Here is a 5,148-nt window from a genome sequence, read left to right as displayed (position 1 = left end):
GGCAACACTTTATCCAACACATACATGGAATGGTAGAGGGAGTGAGGGTCTAGCAAATGGAAGAGGTGGTGGTTTGGCATTGACATGGAGCATTTTGGCAGCAAAGAAATAATATTATATTCTCAAATGGGTCATTTGATGCTAACAGAATCTTAGACAATGCAGTCTTCTTATTATGGACGTGGCTCACAAATTTGGAGAAGGATTTCAACATGCATTTTAACTACTGGTCCTCAAACATCAGAGCAGCATTTCTCAATAGAGGAGGATAAACTATTAGAGCAAATTATGTAAAATGATATTTTACCAAATTTTGGTCCCAACCTTTATGTATTGGGACTAATCTGGAATGTAGTTTGTAATTCTAGTACCACTGATACTCAATTAATAGAATATTATTTTTGTAGAAAAAAAAATTATTAAAGCAACAATTTTGAAAGATTCAAAGTTTGTTCGAGGAATATAAAAAGATTCCCCAAATAATAATTAGTTGTTTGATTCTTGCCTACTCATCCATGTTTCTTATTCACGTTTGTGACCACACAGTGATTTTTGACTTAACATGTTTATTTGAGTTAGGGATAAAAATGCAGTGAATTTATTTAACCAAATTTTCAATTTAGGTTTCAAAACCAGTTTTAGTTAGTTTATTTTTATTCCTAAGTTCATTAATTCATTATTGATGACTTTCAATAATTTTTATTAACTTAATTTTACTTTAATAGTAAGATTTAATAAAAAAAATATTGCCCGTGTTTTCAGTAAAGCTCCTACTTTTATGAAGTTTCTTTAACTAAACCTAAAATTACTAGAAGTTTTATTAGGGGTTCTTAATCCATATATAACACATAATTTTTTAAACTTTAATAGTGATTGTCCACAGGCCAAAAAAATTGTGTATGGCAAAGTTTTAGGCTTTTTGCTTCAAATAATCAAGGACTTGTACCCAAACAAAAACTCATCAAAGCACATCATATAAACACATTTTTCTAGCTAATCCAGCTAAAAACATATATAATAGTAAGCATATGATTTTGTAGCACAAAATGAGTCAAAAGAATTAAAAAAATCATACTTCAAAATTCAAGCAATAAACTTTCAATAAAAAATATCACTTTAAGGTCAAATTCTTCAAAAAGAGATCACCAATCATCACATCAACACAATAACATAAAACAACCCACAACGCAAGTATTCAAAACTAGTGTCATAGAGTTCCCCTTACCCAAAGCGTATACGTTGACTACTTTTCCAAAGCTCCTTCAAGAATGTGACCAAATCTCCAAAGCCACGAACAAAAACCTCCATTTCTTAAAAAAAAAAAATTGTAATGTACGGCTAATTTTTGTAATAATACCTTATAAGTTATATTTGTAAGATGGTTATTATAAAAATAAAAAAATTTACCATACAATACATTTTTTAAATTACACAACTTTTTTAAAAGGTTGAGTGTGTTTAGTAACATATTTTAATTAATTTTTAGTTTTTTTATTAGTTAAAAAGTTTATTTGACTATTTGATAAATGATTTTTTTAATATTTTTTGAAATACTACTTTAGGTAGCATTTTTTAAAACATTAGCTTCTAATATTTTCTTTTTTTATCTTTGAAACATTTATTAGATTTTATTTTTAATATTTTCTATTTAAAGTAAAATTTTATTATTTTTACTTTATTTTTTTTAGGTATGAGACAAAGTTTTTCTCATTTTTACCTTTTTGTTATATATATATATATATATATATATATATATATATATATATAGGTACAATGAAGAAATAAAAGATAAGGTTTATCTAGCCTTAGCTAGATCATAAAGAAACAAATCTAAGACAGGAAAAGGGGGGGCGGGGATCACAAATTCCTCAAGAAACAACGATTAAAAATAATTACAAATCTTTGTTAGAGAAGTGCACATAAAATGAGTATTTTTCTCCTGACACAATTTATTTTATATTTAAGGGTCAACCAAGATTCAAACCCTGAATTACTTATTAAGGAACACTAGTCACTGTCACTTGAATCAACCTCAGTAACACTCTTATGTGAATATGATAAAAGGAGACTTCCCAAGGGTGAAGAAGGAGACCTCTGATTTCCTGAATAATATCCCTCTACATGTGCAAATCCACTGCATTGCTATTGAGGTTACTGACAACATGGTACAAATCAAGGCAATCCACCTCACAACGGATCTAGTAATAACCTTGGTTCCAAGCATGCTGGAGACCATCCTAATTTAGGGCTAGAAATTCGGCATACAAAGCGTCCCAGGACCATAGAATTTTGCGAACCAAACAACCAATTCCCTTGTAATCCACGAATCACACCACCACCCCCATAGCATTATGCGATAACCACAAACCATCGACATTTAACTTTACAAAAGGGTGGCTCGAAGGCTTCAATGTTTCAACCATAGGAGCAGACAACATGGAACAATACAAATTCAATTCCGTATTTCTTCGACGAATCATATTGCATGTATTATGTATCTGTACGCATCCAAAGGTAAACTAACTAAAGCTTGAGTTTAGGCCTACTAACATGTACTATATCAATTTTTTAAAGTAAAAAGGTCACACATATTGACTAAAGGCTTCACATATCACTCTATTCTTTAAAATAATAAAAAAAATTCTCTCAATTTTTGCTTTAGGCATCACTTTCTGTTGGGTCAACCCTGAATGTACAAAAGGAATAGTGTGAAACAGAGGACCTATTCCCATCAAAACCAAGTCGGAGCTCATTAACTGCTTTAACAATACTTATGAGAAAGAACTTACATCCACGGCATATCAGAATTTATTATGAAGGAAGTCACATATCAGTTTACTCAATAAACAGACATTTGCTACACAGGAATCTTGCATACCTAAGCCACCAGCATGGTTAGGCTTGATTATATCTTTCCAACTAACTCAAATCATAGATGTGCTCAATTGGTTAATAGTATTGCACACACCTTGAGGAATCCAGAACGGTTGCATAGTATATGTAGGAATGTAAGCAAGGACGAATTTAGCAAGGCAAAGACATTCTGCTCTATAAAGTAATTTATTCTTCCAAGATGCAAGTTGCCCTTGAATTATCTTGACCACATGCTAGAAGTCAACTTTCTTCCCTCTTCCCGTTAGAGGCCTATATCCAAGATACTTGCAAATATCAGTGGTATGCCTAACACCAAGAATTTCCATCAGGGTGGTTCTTCTCTTATCATTGATCCCCTAAGAGTAAGTGAAACCTTTTTATTATATAGGATATTGATAGTCATATATAATAAGTTTATGTACTACAAAAAGCTAACTGTTTAAAATTAATCTATTACAAAATATTATTTTATCAGAAAAATAAAATTAAAATTTGTATAAAAATATATTTATTTATGTAATTTATATTTTTTAACTATTTCATCAGATAATTTTATCAAAAAAATTATCATTTTCAATTTTCAATTATCTTTTAACTATCAATTAGTTTTTCAGTTAGTTTTGTTAAACATAACATATATTTATCAAAATTTTGGATTGATAGCACTGTACACATACATGGAAAATAACCTCTTATTTTTATTTGGGACTCTAATTATGGAAACAATGGCATTTAAATGTTATTTATATTTTTTAAATTTTTAACTAATTGTGTCCTTTTATAGTCTTTATCTTAAATCATAAGGGTGTGGGTTCAAGGGTGTATATTTTTCTCCTTTTCAATTAAATGCTTAAGTATAATTTATTTTCTTAATACTTTTCTTTCAAAATATTTATTAATATTTTTATTTAAAAGTTCTAAATGATTGCATATTTGCAATCAAATGACTTTACTAGTTTTTCTAAATTTCTTTGAGAATTAAAATTGTGATTTAAATATGATTTTTTTTGCAAATTTGAACTTTTATTTTTGGTTTCCAAATTTAAATTTTCTTTTCTAGTCCCTCAATTTTTAAAAATATTCTTATTAGTCCCTTTTTATAAAAAAAAATCACAATTGCCCCAAAATAATCTTAGATTTTTTTATGGAGAGGGGTTAAAAAATAATATTTTCTAAAAAAAATAAATTTAAATTTGGGAACAAAAATAAAACTAATCCAAATTTTTTAAAGAAAAATTAATCTATATTTGAGAGACCAAAAATATATTAAGCCTTGAACCATTTATTAACCTTTGTCAATGACCGATCTTACAAACACTAAGCAATTGATAACTTAGAATTTGAGACACATCAAACAATTTTTTTTCCTAATTCATATAACTATTCTTCCCATATTCTTCTTACTTTTCCTGTCTCATCTTTGTTCTTTTTATCATTATATATTTGTGTAGCTCCAACGGCTGGTCTTAAGTGCATGGGTTCAGACATGATACTGTGTAAATGTTAGAAAAACTAATTGAATGAGGGTTACACCAAGAGTCTACCATTTTTTTCTTGCAAAGCAATAGTTTTTAAAAAATGATGATCAACATAAATACCATTTTTTTTATTATAAATTCATAAATTTTCTTGGTTGCATGAGAAACTAATTATTGACAATTGCAATGTTGAGTCTTTAAAATAACTTTTAATTTATCTTTTATGTAAATATACTTTTTATTATATATTTTTGGATAACTTTTTTTTAGATCACAAGCATGTATTTTTTATTAGAGATAAATTTATTTTAGTGGAATAGGATTGTTAAGGATGATAAATTTTCTCTTCTAAATATTTAACACATTTAAATATTAAATATTTGAGTTCAAACTCAAGATAATTGATTAAAATGAAACAACTAGATATACTTTATATATAAAATGAAATAACTATATATATATATATATATATATATATATATATATATTAGATTAACTTTATTTTTTTTTTATAAATAATCCATCCAATCACCCCAGTCCCATTTGGATTCGTTCTTGCACCAGCGGATACACCTGGGAGGGTGTGAGGACAATTGCTCCTACAAGAATTATTTTTTTATTTGTATGTGTAATAAAAAAAATTTGCCCCACTAAAAAATAGGTATTGTTTCATTAGATAATTTTTTTAAATGAATGTATAAAATATAAAAAATAAAATAGAGAGAATAAATTGATACTAAATTTATTACTTTATTTTTTAGTTTTCAGATGTAATTACCATTTTTGTTATCTAATT

The sequence above is a fragment of the Glycine max genome, chromosome 8, assembly GCF_000004515.6.
Source record: "Glycine max cultivar Williams 82 chromosome 8, Glycine_max_v4.0, whole genome shotgun sequence".
Lineage (NCBI taxonomy): Eukaryota > Viridiplantae > Streptophyta > Magnoliopsida > Fabales > Fabaceae > Glycine > Glycine max.
The sequence above is the reverse complement of the archived record's forward strand: the minus strand, read 5'-3'. Positions refer to the sequence as shown.